The following is a 24320-nucleotide window of genomic DNA, read 5'->3' on the forward strand; positions in this document are numbered from 1 at the left end:
CTTCTAAGAGTAGAGTATCTTTAGAAGCTCATTCATTACATTATGTACAATCGGAGTCGTGCAAAAGAAGGAAAGGGGATAGCCTCACATAACTTGTATATACTGCCCCAATCTCAAGCTATGCAATTTTCACGACTCCTTAGTCTACAATAAGAGAAACGATACTATAGTTACCATTCAAGCGTCATAACTATTATGTATCGACCACAACCTATTTTACGATGAAACGGACAGCACCTCCCCTATATATATGACTTCACACAATTCCAAACAATCACCAAACAGCCCAAACAACATCAATAATAATCATATTGAGCCTCCCAAAACAGTCCACGCACAACCAAATCACTTCATACATACGACGGCCACCGTAGTCGTGTCAAACGATCCGGAAATATTACGAAGAACTACCAGCCCACAACCCTACATACTATATATGGTGTTTCTTCCACACCCTTCCTCCTCCAAAACTACCACAAAACAGTAGTAAAACACGCAGCCCAACAGCAACACAAAACAGTCCACAAAACAGTCCGCTACAAGTGAATAACTCGAACTCACGGCTTCCGATCACCGTCCCGTGAGTTCTTACATGTATAGAACGAATTACCATGAATTCACAGCAGAATAAATGTATGAAATATAGCAGTAAACTCACCTTACTTGTTGGATAACTTAGCCCTTATCTTGGTTCTTCAAACTCTAGGGTTTACCCCCAATTTGAACTTGAAAGAGAGGGAAGATCAATTAGGGTTTGTGGATAATTTTTGGGAGGAAGTTTGCAGGGGTTTAGGTCTGGTTATTTGTGAAATATAATGAGGGATATATTGCAGAAGATAAGCCTTTTAATGGGCTCTTTGTCTGACCCGAAATTGCCTCTTTTTGGGCTATCATTTAACCAAGTAGGTGACCCACCTACTTGTCACCTAGCAGCTTGTGCAGTCTCGCAAAAATGTCTATATCTCTCTACTCCAATGTCGTATTGATAAAAGGTTTAATGTGTTGGAAACTAGAGTCATAGATCTTCAATTTGGTGCGTAGATCACCCCGTAATTCCAAGTATATTGGGAGACAAGTTTAATAACATTTGACCTAAAGTTTAAGTAAAACTATGAACCTAAGTTGCAACAACTCTTGTCGACTTTTGTTTCATAACTCGTTTGACTTCAAGACTATGATACGGATATTTTATGATTCATATACCTTAAAATACGACCTCTTGAGAGTATTAAGTACCCCTAGGTTTACCCTGAATACGGCTGACAACATCCTCGATTCGTTTAACTTCTAATACTTGTTAACCACCCTTATACACCTTTGTATCATTTAAGACCAATAGGATTAATCTCTTATCATCTCAAAGATAATCTCTTCATGGATTTACGTCGACGACCTTATGGCATGAACTAACGTATGTGAATATGGGTTGTAACAAAAGAGCTGGCCTATGAGTTGATTCAATGCTAATCTATGTCAAAGGTTTTAAATTAGAGAACCTAAGTCTTTAATCTCATGTTCATTGCCTGGACTATTGGGACCATAAGGACTGGGCCTAAAGTTGGCCAATTACGTAATAAATGAGTCCAACTATTATTAGCCCCTTTGAATCAATTAATTTTGTTAAGCTTGGCCTGCAGGGACTCGATCCTGAGTCCCAGCTTCAGTTGTGCATCCGAATTGGGCTCATCCCGGGGCCCAAAATTTGGATAGCTTTGCGAACGGAATTGGAAGCACTTTCCTTTTCCCTGGGCCAGATTCTCGCCCATTTCTCTTCATTTGGACTGGGCTGTTTTCGAGCCCAACGTGTTGGAAGTCCTGGATCATTCTTGGAATTAATGATTTTTTAAAAATTGAAATGTAGGCATTGGGCCTTTCAAGTTAAGCGGCAGACTCGAACTAAGGGCCTCTTCAATAATGGAGATCGCCCTTGTTTGAGTTTGGGCTTGATCTTGTGGCCCAAATTTTCTTGAATACTTTGATGTTAGTTAATGTTAATTAACTAAGCTTTTTTTTAGAATAGAGACGAACCTTAATAGATAATAATAGTTCATCTTTAGGACATCCTTTAAAATGGAATCGACGTGCGCCGCGCCAAATAAAATCACAAATTGCGTGGCCCTCTTTAATTATATCTTTAAAATCCTTAGAACTCGGGACGTGCCATTTAGCGAATTTTCATGGCCTCCCGCAAAGTTATCAACGCGTTAGTTGCTCTTAGGCGCGTTATTTAATAATTTTACCTTCTTAAAACTCGGGTGTGCATTTCATGTGACCCAAATCCAAATCCTAAAACGTTGAATAAAATGTGTTTCGGATTGTGGGTGCATTTCATGTGACGCAATCCAAAGACATATTTTAAACGACGTTCAATTTCCTTAAAATTAATTAAAAGCAGTAAATAATTTAAAATTGCACTATAGGTTGGAACATGTATTAAAATCAGATGATAGGCCAATTATGATAGTTTAAGCGACCGTGCTAGAACCACGGAATCCGGGGGTGCCTAACACCTTCCCACGGGTTAACACGAAATCCTTAGTCAGAATTTCTGGTTCGCAGCTTCACATGGAAAGTTGAAATTTTCCTCGATTTGGGATTCAAAATAACCGGTGACTTGGGACNCAAAAACTATCCCAAGTGCGACTCTGAATTGATAATAATCCCATTTCGAATATGTCACTTAAAAGTGAAAAACTCCTATACACTAATCCTCGGNACTATAGGTTGGAACATGTATTAAAATCAGATGATAGGCCAATTATGATAGTTTAAGCGACCGTGCTAGAACCACGGAATCCGGGGGTGCCTAACACCTTCCCACGGGTTAACAGAAATCCTTAGTCAGAATTTCTGGTTCGCAGACTTCACATGGAAAGTTGAAATTTTCCTCGATTTGGGATTCAAAATAAACCGGTGACTTGGGACACCAAAAAACTATCCCAAGTGGCGACTCTGAATTGAATAAATAATCCCATTTCGAATAATGTCACTTAAAGTGGAAAAACTCCCTTATACACTATCCTTCGGGGTGGTGTGCAAAAAGGAGGTGTGACAGTAGGAACACGTTAATGAAAGTGTTAAATGAAGCTTACGTATCCAACAACATCACCAATGGAGATATGGCCAACATGGTAGGGCAAGTACTGGAAAGCCACAAGATCACCTTTCACGAAGATGAACTACCACCTGAAGAACTAAGTCACAACAGGGAACTGCACATCACAGTACAGTTTGAGGACAAATTCATAACTGAAGTCCTAATAGATGGGGGTTCTAGCCTCAACATTTGTCCATTGACTACTCTGAAAAGGTTGGGTAAAGATTTCCATGAAATACGAGCAAGGAGTATAAATGTGAAAGCATTTGATGGGTCTCAAAGGGCCACAATTGGGGAAATTAACCTTTGTTTGTAGATGGGCCGGACTTGGTTTGATGTTGAGTTTCAGGTATTGGACATATCTGCTACATATAATATTTTACTGGGACGACCTTGGATACACGCTGCTGGAGCTGTAGCTTCTACCCTACACCAGGCCGTGAAGTTCGAATGGAACCACCAGGAGGTAATCATTCATGGAGATGGAAATTATCCCATTTACACCAGTCAAACCATCCCGGTTGTCGAGAATAGAAGAAAGTTGGGTGGAGAAACTTATCACCGCATCGAGCGTGTCAACGCAATTGAGAAAGATAAATGGTGGAGCAGCAAAATAGAAAGCATACTAGCATGGTCAGGGTATGAACCCGGTAAAGGTCTCGGTAAGAATCTCCAAGGTATCGCTAAGCCAATACGACCAAAACATCAAGGTACCACTTTTGGACTTGGGTATCAGTACACCTGGTAGGAGTACGATGATTGGTCGCCGCCATGGCGTGGCCCCTATTACCCTCTTGAACAGCCAATACCGCATCTGCATCAGACATTTCAACAGACCGACGTAGTATAGGGATCTGAAGAAGATGAGGCTTTATCTGGCCTGAGGAATCTATTCCTGGATGATGAACACATGGACTGTAATGCAATAGTTGAGGAGGAGGAGGAGGAAGAAGACCTCACTATTAAAACCATGGAGAAGGGAGCTGTTCTCAAGAATTGGACTGCTGCACCATCCCTGGCCCGTCGAGTTCCTAGGTAGCCTGGCAATTAGCATGATCTGTTTAAAAAAAAAGCCATTTTAAGCATTTAAGATATTTCCAGTATTTTGTTTTTTTGATTGCTCAAGTAATCGAGCCGTACCTGTTTTGATTTCGAGATTTAATTAATGCATTATTATTTTAGTATTTATTATTATCTTTTATATTTTTCCTCTACAGCGTTATCATTACTTATCCCGATGAACCAACGACTGTGACATGTAATGAGACAACGCAACATAAGGATAGTGATTCAAAAGAAGTAGAAGAAGAGGATATAATCCCTGAGGAAATTGTCAGAGAAGTTGAGAATTTTAAGAATAAGCCTAAGTCCAACCTGGACGAAACTGAGACTACCAATTTGGGAGATTTTGAAACCATCAAAGAAACTCGCATAAGTATTCACCTGTCACCGTCAGAAAAGGAAGAATACACTCGTTTCTTGAAAGAATATGAGGATATTTTTGCATGGTCATATGATGACATGACTGGTCTGAGCACATCCATAGTGGCTCATAAGTTGCCTACCAATCCAATGTGTCTGCCGATAAAGCAGAAACTCAGAAAGTTCAAACCAGACATGAGCCTAAAAATCAAGGAGGAAGTCACTAAGCAGATCAAAGCCAAAGTCCTCAGGGTAGTTGAGTACCCAACCTGGTTAGCCAACATTGTACCGGTTCCAAAGAAAGATGGGAAAGTCAGGGTGTGTGTTGACTATCGAGATTTAAACAGAGCAAGTCCCAAGGACGATTTCCCACTGCCAAATATACACATTCTGATCGACAATTGCGCCAAGCATGGACTCCAATCCTTTGTAGATTGCTTCGCGGGTTATCATCAGATTTGGATGTACGAAGAAGACGCAGAGAAAACAGCTTTCATTACACCATAGAGAGTGTATTGCTACAAAATGATGCCATTCGGTCTGAAGAATGCTGGGGCCACCTATATGAGGGCTATGATGACCATCTTCCATGATATGATACACAAGGAAATAAAGGTATATGATGACGACGTCATCATCAAATCCAAGAAAGCCACAGATGACATAGCAGACTTGAGGAATTTCTTTGATCGGCTACGAAAGTACAATTTAAAACTAAACCCCGCAAAATGTGCATTCGGGGTTCCTGCCGAAAAATTGCTGGGATTCATCATTAGCCGCCGAGGAATCGAGTTGGACCCGTCAAAGGTTAAAGCTATCCAAGAATATACTACCACCGAAGAGCAAGAAGGACGTGATGAGTTTCCTGGGACGCCTCAATTACATCAGCCGCTTCATAGCACAGTCCATAGTAATATGTGAACCAATCTTCAAAATGTTGAAGAAGGATGCTGCAACCAGTTGGACCGAGGATTTTCAGAAGGCTTTTGAAAAAATCAAGGAATACCTGTCCATACCGCCAGTCCTAGTCCCGCCGGAACCTAGAAGACCTTTGCTACTCTATTTCTCCGTACTAGACGGGGCTTTCGGTTGTGTTTTGGGACAACATGACGAGACGGGAAGAAAGGAGCAAGCCATATATTACTTGAGTAAGAAGTTCACACCTTATGAAGCATGGTACTCTCTGCTAGAATGCACCTGGTGCTCTTTGACATGGACAACACAGAAATTGAGGTATTACTTCCATGCCTATACCACATACCTCAAGGATAGATCCCCTGAAGTACATCTTTCAGAAGCCTATGCCTACCGGGAAGTTGGCCAAGTGGCAAATATTGCTGAGTGAGTTTGATATCATCTATGTAACTCAGAAGGCAGTCAAAGGACAAGCGTTGGCAGGCCATCTTGCCAAAAATCCTGTAGGAGGAGAATACAAACCACTAAAAATGTATTTTCCTGACGAAGAAGTGTCATTCGTAGAAGAGGACATTGCTGAAGCCTACGATGATTGGAGAATTTTTTTTGAAGGAGCTGCAAACTTTAAAGGAGTGGGTATTGTAGCAGTTTTGGTGTCAGAGACAGGTCAGTATTGTCTAGTATACGCAAAGCTTAGGTTTCCATGCACCAACAATATGGCAGAATATGAGCTTGCATCATGGAGCTCAACTTGGCCATCAACATGAATATACAAGAGTTGTTGGTAATTGGTGATTCGGATCTTCTAGTACATCAGGTTCAAGGAGAATGGGCTACGAAAAACACCAAGATACTACCATACCTGTATCATGTGCAAGAACTGATAAAGAGGTTCACGATAATAGAATTCAAACATGTTCCAAGAATCCAGAACGAGTTCGCAGATGCACAGGCTACTTTGCCTTTCATGATAAAACATCCGGATAAGAATTTCATCGATCCCATTCCAGTAAAAATACATAGTCAGCCAGCTTATTGTGCTCATGTTGAGGAAGAAACGGACGGAAATCCATGGTTCCACGACATCAAGGAATATTTGGCAAAAAGGAGAATACCCCGAGCAGGCGAACTATACTCAGAAACGCACACTGCGTAGGCTGTCCAATCATATCTTCTAGAGCGGAGGAATTTTGTATAGGAGAGCACCTGATCTGGACTATTAAGGTGTGTTAACGCCGAAGAAGCTTCCAAATTGCTCGAGGAAATACATGTCGGAACCTGCGGTCCACATATGAACGGTTTTGTTCTAGCCAAGAAGATACTCAGGGCCGGATACTTTTGGATGACTAAGGAAACAGATTGCATCCGGTACGTCCAGAAATGCCACCAATGCCAGATACATGCAGATATGATAGGGGTGCCGCCAAACGAACTAATGCAACAAGTGCACCTTGGCCTTTTGCTGCCTGGGGAATGGATGTCATTGGCTCGATCGAACCCACTTCTTCGAACGGGCATAGGTTCATTTTAGTGGCCATTGATTACTTCACAAAATGGGTAGAGGGTGCATCTTACAAAGCTGTAACCAAGAAAGTCGTCACAGATTTTGTCAGGGATCGTATTGTTTGTCGATTCAGGGTTCCTGAGTCCATCATCACTGACAATGCTGCCAATATCAACAGTGATTTGATGAAAGCCATGTGTGAAACCTTCAAAATCAAGCACAAAAACTCCACAACTTACAGGCCTCAAATGAATGGAGCCGTGGAAGCTGCCAACAAGAACATCAAAAAGATACTAAGGAAAATGACAGAGAATCACAAGCAATGGCGCGAGAAGTTACCATTTGCCTTATTGGGTTACCGTACCACAGTTCGCACATCAACAGGTGCAACTCCCTATTTGTTGGTTTATGGTACCGAAGCTGTCATTCCCGCGGAGGTAGAAATTCCTTCTTTAAGGATCATAAAAGAAGACAAACTCAGTGATGCATAATGGATAAGGAGCCGCTATGAGCAATTAGTCCTCATAGATGGAAAAAGGATGAATACAGTGTGTCATGGTCAGCTTTATTAGAATAGAATGTCCAGAGCTTTCAACAAAAGGGTCAAACCAAGACAGTTCACACCGGGGCTGCTGGTGCTGAAGGGGATCTTTCCACATCAAGATGAAGCCAAAGGGAAATTTTCACCTAATTGGCATGGTCCTTACATGGTTCACAGGGTACTAACGGGAGGAGCACTCATACTTGCAGAAATGGACGGAGAAGTTTGGCCAAAGCCTATCAATTCGGACGCAATCAAGAGATACTATATTTAAATTGTTTGCATTTCTTCATCTAATGTAACTGAACTACGCTTGACCTGATTCTCGTTTAAGAGGGGATACGTAGGAAGCCCTGTGGGTTCCGTCACATCTCAATAAAATTTTCATTTTCCCACAACCAGAAACTGGGGCTGAATTTTGAGGAGGACCCTCAAAATTCCGGAGCAAGTCCAGCCGACGTCATATATAAGACAATCAGAGAATCAGTCAAGTAACAGGGGCAGAATTTTGAGAAGGATTCTCAAAATTCTGGAGCAGGTCCGACAAACTTCGTCAAATGCAGAACGACCGAAGGATCGTTTACTAAACCGGGCAGAATTTTTAGGAGGACTCACAAAATTCTACTGAAAAGAAGCCGCAATGTCTCTAAAACTGTCGCTGTCGTTAGTTCATCTAATTTACTTGATATTATATACCACTATGTTTTCTAAATAACTCTATTTCATCAAATAAATGCATATTTTTTGAAAACTTTATTTCTATGGCATGTTAAAAAGGGTAACTCAAACAGGATCTCCAGAGCAAAGCAAAGCAAAACGGCAGACAAAGGCACGAACCAACCTCCCCCGCAAAACTCACAATTTTTGTTTGGATGCAGGAACAAGGAATAATCACAAGTACGTGCGCCTTAAAATCATTAGCTTCATAACAACCGGACTGCCAGAGCGCAAATATATCTCCAGCTAAGAAATATTCTGCTCCTATTTACTATTTGTCCATTGCATGAGACTAAGCACTGTCTCAAATCTCGCATGAGGCTAAGCCCTGCCTCCCTATTTGCATAAGGCTAAGCATTGCCTTCTCTTGGCATAAGACTAAGCTCTGTCTCAATTCTTGCATGAGGCTAAGCCATGCCTCCTCAATTCTTGCATGAGGCTAAGCCCTGCCTCCTCAATTGCATAAGGCTAAGTTCTGCCTTCCTATTGCATGAGACTAAGCATTGTCTCCTCTTCTTGCATGAGGCTAAGCCCTGCTTACTCATTTGCATAAGGCTAAGCATTGTCTTCTCTTTGCATGAGACTAAGCACTGTCTCCTCTTCTTACATGAGGCTAAGCCCTGCCTTCCCATTTGCATAAGGCTAAGCATTGCCTTCTCTTTGCATGAGACTAAGCCCTGTCTCAATTCTTGCATGAGGCTAAGCCCTGCCTCCCCATTTGCATAAGGCTAAGCATTGCCTTCCCTTGCATGAGACTAAGCACTGTCTCATATCATGCATGAGGCTATGCCCTGTCTCCTTCTTTGCATAAGGCTAAGCATTGCCTTCCCTTTCATGAGACTAAGCACTGTCTCAAATCTTGCATGCGGCTAAGCACTGCCTCTTCATTTGCATAAGGCTAAGCATTTGCTTCCACTTGCATGAGACTAAGCATTGTCTCAAATTTCAGATAAGGCTAAGCTCTACCTTTCCAGCACGAATCTAAGCATCGTCTCTCCTTGCATAACCACAAATGTTGCTCTATTTCAAACCTTGCATTATTCTCTTATTTCGGGGCAAAGCTCTGCACCTGACCCTGCACAAGACTAAGCTCTGTCTTGCTTTATCTCAAGCATCATGTCTCTGCATCTCAGGGGCTGATATATAGCCAATTTGTCCAAAGGCGTCATAGTCCGAAGGCATCATCCTCATAGCCTGAAGACACCATGTCATGGCCTGAGGATATCTCAATATTGCACATCATTATTCAAAGGCGTCATGGTTCAGAGGCACCATTCTCATGGCCCGAGAACGTCATTTGATGGCCTACGAATCTCTTATCTCACGATTCATGGCCCAGGACGTCATGGTCTAAGGACATCATCCTCAGCGTCCAAGACAACCTTCATTGTCCAAACAGAGTCTGCATCATGTTTAAATTCTCGCAATAATTGATGTGCCGGAGAATTTCGGCACATTTCAATACTAATTGCTTAGATTTTAGCTTGTTTTAATGCGATTATCACCTTTACTTATGTAATTTGGTGTTTTTACAATACATAAGGACTAAGGATCCAGGAGCATGGAAATGAAAGCAAAAAAGACAAGAAAAGAGCAAAATGCAGCAAAAAGATGGTTCTGCGACGCATTATGCGATCGCAGATCACATATGCGAGCCGCAGAATGAACACTCAGATCGCAGACAAAAACAGACTCCTGGGCAAATTTCAAGTCAAGAATGCGGTCCACTATGCGACCGCAGAACCTGTCTGCGAGCCGCAAAGTGAACCACAAACCAACCATGAAGGTTGCTGAAGGACGAATGTGCGATGCAAAATGCCATCGCGTTTCTGCAATGCGAACCGCAGAGCTGGAATGCGATGAAGATGTGAAAACTAGGGTTTCAGTCTGCGATGAAGACGTCCAAAATGCGGACCGCATGTCACTTATGCGACGAGAATGCGACCGCATTTCTGACCTGAAAGGGTATTTTTGTCAGTTTTCTGTCACGATTTTCAGTCCACTATAAATAGATTTATGATGTTTTTGTGGGCTCATCTTGTCTGGTTTTTGATCTACATTCCAAGACTTAAATATCCTACACTTTTGGCATCTTGTGGGTCAAGAATCTTCACTTTGTAAGCTTTATGGAAATTAATATTCTCTTGCTTTTGTATTTTAGTATGAGTAGCTAACTTAAATACTAAGGTTGTGGACCCTAAATGGGTGTTATGTTAATGGGTGTTTAACATTGAATATATATATATAATGGTTGGTTGATATCTATTTATTTCTTATTCTTCATTTATTGTTGGTGGTTGCAAATATTAACAAATGCCATTAAATTCTTGCTTTGCTTGGGAAAGTGGGTTAGAATTTGGAAGAAGTAAATAGCAAAGACTCAAGGCTTTAAACCTTGTTTAATGAAATCGCTTAGGAATAAGTGGTTTTATTTGGCATAAATTGATTGCTCTTAATTGCAACTCTTTTACATTTGGAAAAATTATAAAGAGGAAACACTATCCAATTATTGGGAAATATTGGGTAGTCATTTAGACATCATTTTCATATCAAGAGGACCTTCCATTAGAAATATATCATATTAACACCGATAGCATTACACTTCATTAAAGGGGACACAACCTTGGTTTCATTAATCCTATTAATTACACTTTCAATATTCCAATTAGTTGCTACTTCAAAACAAACTCAATTCATACTCTTGTCACTATTAATTCACACTCTTGTTACCGTTAACTGGATAGAATTACGACTTTAGTCGGGCAACACACTATTCTAGTAACCTTTTCACACCTATTCCCTGTGGGATTCGACCCTAACCTTGTTGGGTTATTATATTTGACATCGACCGCCTTACACAATTTATAAAAGTGTAATTTGAGCGTATCAGTGTTCAAAGTGCGAAAAGGGTAAAATGAAGCCCAAGGGCCCTATTTATAGAAAAATTGGGGGCCCCACACTCACCTACCAGCACGGCCGCACTAAAATGACCGCGGACCGCGCTGGGTTTCAAAATCCGAAGTTTCAGAAGGCAACCTTGCGCGGTCGCATTGGAGTGCACCGCGGACGCGAAGGTCCACCGCGGACCGCAAAAATTTGACCGCGGCCGCGGTGGAAAACTTCAGAGAGCATCCAATTTTTAACATGCCAGCGCGGACCGCACAAAAGCGCACCGCGGTCCGCACTGGCAACTTCAGAGACTACCAGTGTTTTTCCTTTATTTTGCACTGCCTCAACACAATCCCTGCAACATCTCACAAACAATTAGCTCAAAAATCCTAAACTACAAAGAAAATTAAAGATGAAGAAAAAGACATGGGTTGCCTCCCAAGAAGCGCCTGATTTAACGTCGCGGCACGACGCGTATTACCATCACATCACTTCAAATGAATGAGTGCCACCACGTGGCTGTCATCAAACTTCCCCAAATAATGCTTGACACGATGCCCATTGACCCGGAAAACTTCACCATTCTTGTTCTTTAGATCAAGAGCACCAAATGGAGTCACACATACAACTTCAAATGGCCCACTCCACTTTGACTTGAGCTTGCCCGGAAATAACCTCAGCCGGGAGTTGAAAAGAAGAACCATATCACCAACCTTGAATTCCTTTCCNATTGATACCAATTTTTCCCTCATATTTTTAAAATATACATATATACTTCAAAAATAGTGCATATGCATCATCACTTGATTTTTAGACATATACAAGCATTTCATCATAATTTTCTATAATTTAAAGGGGTTTTAAATCAATTTATTCCTACATTTTACTATATAAATATTCATTAATTGCATCACAAATTATTTTATTATGATTTTTATTCTCTAATTTCATCATTTACACCCATATTAGGTTTTAAATATTTTTAACATATTTGTCATAAATACATTTGCATTTTTAGGCTAGAATTGCAAATTTTGCAATAATAGCCTATATATACTTATAATTACTTTATTTATGCAAAAATAACTTTTTATATTCTTACAGTGTTAAATTATTGTTGTTAATCATTTTTATGGAAAAATAATGTTTTTACTATTTATTTGTCATTTTTTTTTTTACAAATTATTTACTAATTTTATTGGGTATTTAAATAATAGCCCCTTTTCCTTAATCATTTTTGGACCTAACCCAATTACCCCAGCCCAACTACTTAAAATCCTAGCCCAGTCCGCCCCAGTCCAAACCAAATAACCCTTACCCAATTAAATTACCCGACCTAGAACCTCCTTTAATTGTGGCCGTTGATCTCTGAGATCAACGGTCCACGTGACCCCTTTCCTTTTTTAATCTAACCCCTCTAACCCTAACTCCTCATTATCCTAACTCCAGCGTCTCTGTATTCTCTCAAACCTCCCCCCTCTCCTCTCAAAACCCTAGCGCCGTCACTCAAATCTCTCCGATTCCAACCCCAAAAATGGAATCAATCTATGATTCCTTTACCATATTAGTCCCACCTCCCTACTGGCTACCCGTTTTTGGTATTACATAATGGCTTGCCTAAAATGGCAAGCAGATCTTGTAAAAATCGAACCAAAACCGGATCATATCTTTAACGTGTTGTTTATTTTGTCTGTGTTCATAGCTTGTTCTTTGTACGAATATTTTCGTATCTCTCACTGATTCGTACTTAACCCTAAGGTTAGGGTTTTCAGATCCTCTTTTGATTCGAACCAAAATTGGTTCAAACTTTAATTTTAAGTGTTATTTCATCTATATTCGCTCTATTACGCATAAATTTGCCTATTTATGTTAATTTCTTTTACATACCCTAAATTTTGACCAGATCTGGTTTGATTATGTGTTATTACGAATGATTTCTTGTCCACATTCATCGCATGCAATATGTATTTGATTATCTTTATTATCTGCTGACTTGTGAAGGTTTACCTAAAACTAGGGTTTGAGACCTGTATACGGTAAAAATCAGAAGGCCCGATTTTATGGCTGTTGTAACGCTTTGCAAGCGCGTCTCCAACGGCTCGAGGCATTGCTTAAGGTTTGACCCCGAGGGTTCCCAACGTTCAACATCGGGGCAGTTTAGATCGATTGTTATGATGACAAAACGGGAAGTTCCCAAGGCAGTTGATTAAAGCTGACCAAGTCTAGTAGGCTAGTACAAGCCCGTACCGTGGCATTAAATGGCTGTATCAGACGCGTATCTTTGTAATAAATGCATCTGTACCATGTTGGGATTTCCCCTCATATATAAAGGGGATCCTTGTCATTTTGTAAAATATACAACTCACTACATTGAGTACAAGAAGAAGAACATTCTCTGCTCTCTAACTTAAACATATTCTTCTTTGATCTTATTATTTACATTTATTGCTTACATTTATTGTATTTCATAGATTGTTTTTCATTTATTGCTCATTATTGATCATAAAAGAGCTCTCATCGAGGTCTTTAGACCAGTTAGTTCTCCATAGACTGTCCACAGCCTAACGTATAACTCGACCTCGAGGCCCCATATTAGCTAGCTCGAGGCCCTGATTCTCAGCCACTCGGTTTCCTCGATACGCTACCTTCAAGCTCTTATCTTATTTTCTAGTCTCTCACCTAGTATCCTTTGCTTAACAACTAGCATAAAAGTAAATCACGTATTTTTAGAACCACAAAATAAAATCTAATTGTAATTATCATTTTCAAGGTAAACAGTTTGGCGTGGGGCTAAAAATAATAGTGATTGTTTTCTTGCTAGTTTACTACATAACGCAAGTTATCTTTCACGCTTCTTCTTGTCCAAGAATCTTTGATTTCAGGCTAAAATGTCAAACTCAGTGAACGCACAGGAGAAAAACGGTCCTGAGGACCATGGAGAGAATGGTGTAGCTGTTCTAGGTATCAATGTACCACCGCGAAACCCTAAGGATGCACCAGAACCAATTCCCGTGGACGTGGTCTCGCGCAACGCCCAACACGTCGATATAAGCTCCCATACCAACAGGAGTATACGCCAAGAGAACCAAAAAGAAGCTCAGAAAACCCCAGCTCGGGAAGAACGAGAGGTTAGCCTTCATGTCATTTTTGATATGTTGCAGGCACAACAGCTGGCGATTTCTCAACTGTAAAGCCTCCAAAAAACTCCAAGCACAGCAGCACCAGAAACGGCTCCTCGAGCCGAACAAGTACCAGAAAGATCAAGCAACAACGGGTCAGCAACCGATCCCGCTATCATAGAGATGCTCGAGGACCTCACAAAGAGGATTGAATCAGGCGAAAAGAAGATAGAAGCCAACGACAAAAAAGTGGAGACATACAATTCAAGGGTCGATCAGATCCCAGGCGCACCCTCGATCCTGAAGGGTGTAGATTCAAAGAAATTTGTACAGAAGCCGTTCCCGTCAAACGCCGCTCCAAAGCCCATTCCGAAGAAATTCAGAATGCCTGATCTCCCGAAGTACAACGGAACCTCATACCCCAACGAGCACATCACTGCTTATACCTGTGCTGTAAAGGGGAACAACCTGACGAACGACGAGATTGAATCCGTCTTATTGAAGAAGTTCGGGGAAATACTTTCAAAAGGGGCCATGATGTGGTACCACAACCTAGCCCCGAATTCAATAGATTCATTTGCCATGCTGGAAGATTCTTTTATAAAGGCACACGCCGGTGCCATTAAAGTAGCTATAAGAAAATCCGACGTCTTCAAGATCAATCAGAGAGAAAACGAGATGCTGCGGGAGTTTGTATCTCATTTCCAAATGGAGCGAATGGAATTACCACCAGTTTCTGATGACTGGGCAGTGCAGGCATTCACCCAAGGTTTGAACGAACGAAACTCGATAGCTTCGAAGCAACTAAAATAGAACTTGATAGAATATCTTGCTGTGACTCGGTCGGATGTCCACAACCGATATCAGTCGAAGATTAGGCCGAGGACGACCAATTAGGAGCCCTCTCGAGCTCAGTATATCCTAACAGGCTCTTGGCAAAGGAACCAAGGCCAAACAAGGAAAGATATCAACCTTACACTGGAGATCAAAGAAACGCCCCAAGGCGTAGCATACCTCGAAATGATCGAAGGACAGACCGAGGTCAGAATCCTCGGGGACTCGTGGGCAGAGTCGGATTTGACAGACATACAGGACTGATGGAGGCACCCCGATTGTCCGAATACAACTTCAACATTGATGTCTCAGACATCGTCCCTGCCATCGGTAAAATCAAGGAAACTAGGTGGCCAAAACTTGTACAATCAGACCCGTCACAAAGGAACCCCAACCTGGTGTGCGAGTTTCACGGTACACACAGTCATAGGACCGAAGATTGTAGACAGCTCCGAGAAGAGGTAGTTCGACTGATCATCAAAGGGCATCTCCGAGAATTCCTCAGCGACAGAGCCAAAAATCAATTCCGGGAAAGAGAGGCGAACGGGAAAAATGAAACAGAAGAACCACAACATGTCATCCACATGATTGTTAGGGGAGTCGACACCCCACAAGAACCTATTGTCAAACGAACAAAAATATCCATCACCAGGGAAAAGCGAACTCGGGGTTACATACCCGAGGACGCTCTCACGTTCAGCGACGAGGACATCGAGACCTTGTCTCAGCCTCATAATGACGCACTAGTAATTTCCTTTCTTGTGAATTCATTTCAAATTAAACGTGTACTTGTGGATCCAGGTAGCTCGGCCAACATTATCAGGTCGTGGGTGGTGGAGCAGCTCGGACTGCTCGACCGAATCATGCCCGCTTCCCGAGTCCTCAACGGATTCAACATGGCGAGCGAGACGATGAAAGGGGAGATCACCCTCCCGGTCAACATAGCCGGCACAACCTAAAATGCCAAGTTTCATGTCATCGAAGGAGACATGAGATACAATGCCTTACTCGGAAGGCCATGGATACACTGCATGAGAGCAGTACCATCAACTCTTCATCAAATGATGAAATTCCCGACAAAGGACGGAGTAAAGACTGTGTACGGGGAACAACATGCAGCAAGAGAGATGTTTGCGGTGCACGATGTGGCGCCAGCAGCGACGCCTTCAACATCAAAAGAGCTAAAGGACAAATAAATTGGGAAGTAGCAATCATGAGATACATTCTCGGCTACACCCGAATAAACGGATAAGGACCGTACCGCATCCCTAGAGCAAACGATTGAAGCACATCGAGGCTCGAAGCGCCATCACCACTAAGGTATGATCTTTTCCCTTCTTATTTTACATCTTACACTAATCTCTGTACAAGTGTCCGATCGGAACAAGCAAAGCGCTTTCTGGCTTGAAGACCTCAGGTTTTAAAGCATGCATTGCACTTTTTTCCTTCGATCGGGTTTTATCCCAAGAAGGCTTTTACCAGCAAGGTTTTTAACGAGGAAACATCGATATACTACCTGAAGGGAACTTAACAAGTATTCAAGGCTTCTCTCCAATCAACCTCGAATACTGGGGGGCATCCCCCCGGGAGATCACCCCCTCTTTAAAGTCAAGATGTGCCAAATATGGTCTCAATAGGAAAATGATGCATCGGGCCAACGGTCGAATGAACCGCGTCCGTGTAGAATAATTGAACCCTTGACGGCGAAAACATGTATTCTTGTACCAAGTATTCAAGGAGTATTTTTCCATCAAAACACTTTGCGCTTCAAAGAAATCCGCTATTTTATCATGAAATGGCCCCAGAGCCAGAAATTTCCCGGACACTCGGGGACTGATGTCAAAAAGTTGAAGTCATATGACCTCCGGGTCGGAAACTTCAAACTCGTAAGCCCTCAATGAGGCCACTCCAAGTTTACGCAAAACGGCTCCAGAGCCAAGAGACCCTCGACGTCTCGGGGACTGTCGCCAACGGTCACCACATTAATTTGTCAAACTCGAGGCTATAAGACCCCATGCGGGCAACTTCAAGCTCACAAGACCTTTACAAGGTAATATCAAACCTGTAAGACCTCAAGCAAGGCATGAGTTATACTTGTACCAAGTAACTAAATCTGTAAGACCTCAAGCAAGGCATGAGTTATACTTGTACCAAGTAACCAAATATGTAAGACCTCAAGTAAGGCATGACAAAATTTATAAGACGATACAAAAAGGCATAATCGTGATCTCAAAGTTGAGGCTATATACTCGAACTTATAAGACCCCTAAAAAGGCATACCCTCGATATAGACGCCGAAGCTACTTCACTCGGGGACTAAAAGGCTACGGCCAAATACAATGACTACGATCACAAGGCTTTACCAGCCAAACTAACGCGACTCGGGGACGCCCGACCGTCGCCAATAAACTCACAAGCCTTCAAATTACTTCGAAAATACTTCGAAAAGAACCAGTTAATCAGGCTACCCTCGGCATAAGCAAAAGAGCTTCGACCATGTTAGCTCCGAACAACAGGCTTCGAATCATTCAGCCATCGAGCGAAACCTCCCGTGGTGCTCGCCCATCGTCACATAACGACTCGTAATCGAGGTTCTTATCGAGCCGTCAAAGAGTTGGACGAACACAAAAAACTTCAATGAGGGAAAAATAAGCCTATACTAGAGGTTGTACCGACCTTACACATAAGAGCCACTATTGCCAGCCTATACTAGAGGTCGTACTGACCTTACATATAAGAGCCACTGTCGCTAGCGTAAATTAAAGGTCATCCCGACCCAACACACAAGAGCCCAGACGCCAACTTAAAAATTTGAAAACTTAAGGGTCGATGAGCTCGAGTCGAGATCTGACCCGAAGACTGAGCCCGAAACAGTTAACCAAAAAATGCCTAAGGGCAAATGCGTAAGAGCCTACGGGCCAGTCCAACAAGCCTCAGGGCCGATTTACAAACCTAAGGGTTTTTTACCTCAAAGTCCAGTTCACCTGGCCGAACATCGACAAACATATGAATTCAAAACAGAAAGAGACATACAGAAGCAAAGGGAAATGCATGAAAAGTGAAACCAAAAGGCTTCCTTTTTTACGTGTATACAAAGCTTCATTTACAAAGTTCTCTAAGAACACTGTACAAAGAATCAGAAAAGCAAGGCCTAGCCTACGCTCCCCTCGAGGACTGTGGTCCGTCAACCTCTTCTTCATTATCTTCGGCATCGGACAAAAGGAACTTGGCGTCGTACTCATCCGCATTTGCCTGCGCTATCTCCTCCGAGAGATCGAAGCCCCTAGCATGAATCTCTTCGAGAGTTTCCCTCCGAGGTTTGCACTCATTGCTTCTCCTCTCCCGATCAGAGGCCCCTATTAACTCAGCCCGAGCATCGGCAACATCCATTAAATAGACGGCCACTTTCTTGTCCGCCTCAACTCGAACCTCTTCAGCTTCAGCTCGGGCATCCACAACTTCGGCCTTCATCTTCAAAAGCTCAGACTCAAGCCTTGCAATCATGCTCGTTTGGATCGAGCTGTTTTCACGAGCATTTCAGAGTTTCACCTCGAGGACGGAAGCCTTGGCCAAAGCATTTTTCTTGGCCACGACTTGGATATCTGCCTGAGCCTTTAGCTCAGTACATTCATGCTTGGCCTGACCTACTTCACCCCAAAGGCGTTCCAGGCTTCCTTTCCTTCTCTGCAACTGAAATATCAAAATATTAATCTCAGAGGGTAGAAGAAGAAACATACACTCCCTCAAAACAGAGGTTACCTGCCCCTTGAGGTAGCTTTCGTAGTTCCGGCTCCTACTCGCCTCGTACCGCAGGTATACTAGCTCCTCTAACATTTTGTCACAAAGGAGCCTGAGGGATTTCTCCCCTTCCAAGGCTTTTCCCAACCCGGCTTCCCGATGAAGCAACTTAGACTTAAGCTTGTCAAAGGCCTATGGAAAAGGAGCTCAATATGAAAATTAAAAGCGCAAAATTAGAAAAACAATACAATTGACCAAAACACACCATAGAACAGAATCGCAGAGCCTCTTCGAAGGTAGAGCGCACATCTACTCGCCTTGTCTCATCGGCCCCAGTAGAACCGCTGCCAACAAAATGATGATCGTCCAAGACCTCACTTGAGTCAGGCAGCCCCTGGCCCCGAACACCCCTCGAAGTACCTTCGATGGGAGAAGAAGACGGTGCCAGAAAATCCTTGTCCCTCGAAGTACCTTCGACGGGAGAAGAAGTTGGCGCCACAAAATCCTTGTCCCTCGAAGTACCTTCGACGGGAAAGGAAGATGGCGGCAAAGGAGGGACCATTTTGGCGAGCTCAGAAGTCTCGGGCACTGCAGGCTCAACTGATACATCTTCTCTAAGCCTCCGGGCAGAACTTGCCTCGCTATGAGCACCTTCACCCTTCAAGGGTTCCTTACGTTTGTTATTGCTCCTCGGTCCCAAAGCCGACGATCCTTCATCCTCTCCAAGGGGGCACGATCTCATCTCAGAAAATTCCCCAAATGCCTACGGTGATGGAATTAACACACGTAAAAGGAAGTGCCTTTCAAAGAAAACAAACCACACAGCACGTACCGTGGTATTGTGCCTCCCATCTGCCCTTGGACAGATCTTGCCACTTACGCCCATCATAGGTCGAGCAGGCTGCCAAGTCCAAGCCCAACCCTCTAGGTCGGGGACCTCATATGGCATCTACGGGATCACTGCAAAAAAGAAAAGGAAAGCGTCTTCAAAGAATCCGCCTTTACCATGAGCAAAAACGATAAAAGCACAAGTGTACCACTTACGTGCAAAATTCCATTTTTCAGGAAATGGCAGGAACTCCGCAGGAATAATGTTAACAGTCCGTACTCAGACGAATCGACTCATCCACCCTCGGTCCCCATCTTCTTCATCGTCGACAACGAAGGGCCTGGCGGATCGACATTGCAAAGTTATCAGGCCTCGGTGAAGAAAGGGCCAATACAGCCTAATGAGATGGCTAGGGGTGAACTCGAGCCCGGCTTCCTCCGCAAAGAACCTCATCATCAATACTACCCTCCAGAACGACGGGTGAACCTGTGCCAGGGTAGCCCGCTATTTTTGACAGAAGTCAAGCACGACTCTATCAAGAGAGCCCAACGTAAAGGGGTACGTGTATACATTCAAAAACCCCTGTACATGATCCATGATGCTCTCTCCCAGGGAAGGTACCTGCAGTACCACCTTTTCTCCCCATCCACAATCTCTCCTCATTGCATCGAGGTGTCCCTCTCCTATTGATGATATGAACCTGATGCATACTCCCAATGGCCCTGAACATTGGGAGGATTCTCTGACGAAAGATCCCTCCTCGAGACAAAACTCCTCGGGGCTAGGTCCCCGAACGCCGGCGATATACAACCAGCCGAGCGGGAAGCAGAAGCGGGACTCTCCTCTTCTTGGTGAACAGGTTTGGGCGTGGCAGCCATAACCGTGGCGGAACAAGAGAGGGAAACCGGTACTTAAGAGAAAGCTTCGAATTAAAATGGTGAAAGAGCTGACACGAGAAAGAAGAACTCTATGAAAAAGATAACTGCTCAAAATAGTGGAATCCTCAAAAAAAAGGGAAGCAAACTCATATATAGAGCAAGCGGCGACTGTCCGTCTACCCTAAAGAGGCCAATTAATGCTGTCCAGGCCATTTTCACTTTTAGGGAGGCGTACCGGCGGGATCACCTCGACCATTTCACGGTCGTGTCATACGATTGACACTGTCATACAACGTTTGAGAGATTAAAGTCCCCCGTATCGGCATAGCCTCGAGACGGTACCCGATCTCGAGGATCTTTTTTGCCGTAACCATGAGCTCTAAGAAGCTACTTGCATGAACCTAGCCTCGAGATGGTGCCCGATCTTGAGGATCCTTCTATATCCGAACCGGTTCCCACTCGAGGGTTATTAACAAGGCGTCGGGACTATTTTTTACCCGCAGTTCGATTCGCACGCAATTGTTGGCTACTTCAGCCCGGGGGCCATCTTCATTTTAAGTTCAAAGCAAGTTTTCGAGACCACCCGAGTTCGAGTAAACTCTCACTCGGGGACTATTTGAAAAGGACCAAGGGCTGTCTTTATTTTCAAGTGATCAAGCAGATTCATCTCCCGAGGACTACCTACGGGGCCTAAAAGGGATAGGTCATGGTCTAAGAATTCGAGGCCCCACTCTCACTCAAATTCAAAGTCGGAAGTCCCGGCGGTCTAAATTTGTATCAGGTCAATCGTGACTTAGTCCGAGAGATGTCGAAGGGTTTTTAGGAAATATCGTATTAACCAATCAAAAACCAAGGGAATGCCCACGACCGGGTCCAGTACTTGGGCCAATCGATAAAGTCACATGCTCAGATTTTTTACAAACACAGGCAAAGGAAATCCGAAACAAGTCAAAAATAATTCGAAGGAACATTTTTTATATTGATAAATACGAAAGCCCGCGAAGGGTCCTTACACAGAAACAAAGAAATAAAAACAACTGCTAGAAGTCTAATCTACTCTCGAAAGTACATCCTCGGGGGCGACATCGACGAGAACCATTTCCTCGGGGGTCCCATTTTGATCTTTAGAGTAACGCCTTCGGAAATCTCCTCTGAAACAACAATGGATGAGGAAGAAGAGAAGAAAGGAGTTAAACATTATTGAAGAATGACTGAATGGAGTTTGATTCAAGAAACCTTCCATTTATAGAAGGGCAGTAGCATAACCAACTGCGCAATCAATGCTTTGGGAAATGTACCGCCAGGCGCAATCAATGCTTTTTTGGGAAACGAATCGACGGCGATATAACCGCCTTGGGGAGAATAAACCGGCAGTGTATTGAATGCCTCTGAAGATGGATTGACAGGGTGTTTTCAGTCACTTGGAGAACTGATGTCACAAGCATGGCACCACCGTGAGATTTTCATGAAAGTCAAGAGTCAGGACCATTTCTTATCATTTTCATTCTAAGAAACGCGGGGACTATCTGTATATGGTAAAAATCAGAATGCCCAATTTTATGGCCGTTGTAACATGTCGCAAGCGCGTCTCCAAATGCTCGAGGCATGGCTCAAGGTTCGACCCCGAGGGTTCCCAACGTTCGACCTCAGGGCAGCATAGATCGATGGTTATGATGACAAAACGGGAAGTTCCTAAGGCACTTGATTAAAGCTGACCAAGTATAGTAGGCTAGTACAAGCCTGTACCGTGGCATTAAATGGCTGTATCAGCCGCGTATCTTTGTAATAAATGCATCTGTACCATGTTGGGATTTCCCCTCATATATAAAGGGGATCCTTGTCATTTTGTAAAATATACAACTCACTACAATGAATACAAGAAGAAGAACATTCTTTGCTCTCTAACTTAAACATATTCTCCTTTGATCTTATTATTTACATTTATTGCTTACATTTATTGTATTTCATTGATTGTTCTTCATTTATTGCTCATTTTTGATCATAAAAGAGCCCTCATCGAAGCCTTTAGAGCTGTTAGTTCTCCGTCGACTGTCCACAGCCTAACGTATAACTCGACCTCGAGGCCCCGTATCAGCTAGCTCGAGACCCCGATTCTCAGTCACTCAGTTTGCTCGATACGCTACCTTCAAGCTCTTATCTTATTTTCTACTCTCTCACTTAGCATCCATTGCTTAACAACTAGCATAAAAATAAATCACGTATTTTTAGAACCACAAAATCAAATCTAATTGTAATTAGCATTTTCAAGGTAAACAAGACCTTTCTTTGTCTTTGCTGATTTTCTGATTGATACCCTCTCCTTTCTTGTATAGGACTGATATTTTCCTTTATTTCTTTACCTTATTTTGCCCTGAAATTAATTTTCGGCCATGTTTCCTTTATTTCTTTACCTTATTTTCCCTGAAACTGATTGTTAATCGATTCTATGTCATATTTTCCTTATTCTAAGTGTTACTCGCCTCATTGCACACCATTATTCTCTGATTAATTCACTGAACTCCGTATTATTTGCCCTCAAACTAGACTTCAATTGATTCTGTGATTAATTTCTTTCCTCGCTTATGCGTGTTTGATTTCTTTCCGTATTTGTTCGCCTAATTAAACGCTATTTAAACCTTCTCCCTTTTCCCCTTTAGACAGACTCGAATTCTCAACACTCTCACTAAAAAAAAACTTAGCTTTTTAACTTTGATTCTTTACTCGTTTGTTTCTGGACTTGGCCGGCTGAAAGCCAAGGCCAATTAATTCTGGACTTAACTATTGTTGTGTATTTTCTTGCTTTCCTACCTAACTGGTAAGTCATTATTCCTTGCCATTTTATTTTCTATGTCTCCCTAATCTGTGTTGTTTGACCAACATGTTTGAACTTTATTTTGAGCATGATTTTGCCTTTATGCTTCTATGAGTTCATGATTGATACTGTTAATTGGTTATTTTGAATAATAATATGAATCCTCTTAGAACCTAGCTTAATGTTTTAACTTGTCTCATACACATTGTTTGCTAATCCTAAACCTGTTCTGAACTTAATATCCTTAGGATACCACTAGCATTAAATTAGTTCATCAATCCTAACTTTACAGACTTGTATTGTTACCTAATTCATGTGTCCTGCTAAGAGGTCTTGTATCCCTCTGGATTCATGTGATAATCTGACTGTTTGCCTTAACACTTTGCCTAAACGTTTCTGTGATTAAACAAGTTTGTCCTAAATGTCAACATGCACACTTAGTGTAATTAGGTCTTTTCTGACTTGACCGGTTTGAAACTGGGTACTCTGCCACCCTTGCTTGTTTTCTTAGTGCCATCATGCCTACATGTTCTGTGTTCTAAAATTCTGTTATGGTAGTCTTCTTCTGAGAAAATCCAAACCATTTTAGATCCTTCCCTACCTCTTTTTATATGTTGTTACTCTTTTTAAAAACTCCCTATCTTAGTCCTTTTAGGTTCTATCCTCAGCCAGCCCAGTGTGAGCACTGCTCAGGGTCCACGTGAGACTCTTGTGAACTCTGACACACTGGGAACCAGTTCCTAATCTCTTTTGAATCATTTCTGGGTATGTGGTTCGGGTGTGAGTATTGCCCTGGGTCCCTGAGGCCCTTGGGAACATTGACACACTGGAAGCCTGATTCTATATGTGCTATGGGTGAATTACTCATTATTGGCTATGCTGTACCTGTGAAATAAGCCACGAGGTGGAAATGGTTTGAAGGCCTGGTTGCCCGAGTGTATTTGGGCCTAAAAAGGGCTCCCTATAGTTTATTGCATTACTCTTATGTATTTCATTTGCTAATATGGTCTTTAAAAGCTTTGTAA

Source organism: Nicotiana attenuata, chromosome 11 (genome assembly GCF_001879085.1).
Source record: "Nicotiana attenuata strain UT chromosome 11, NIATTr2, whole genome shotgun sequence".
Classification (NCBI taxonomy): domain Eukaryota; kingdom Viridiplantae; phylum Streptophyta; class Magnoliopsida; order Solanales; family Solanaceae; genus Nicotiana; species Nicotiana attenuata.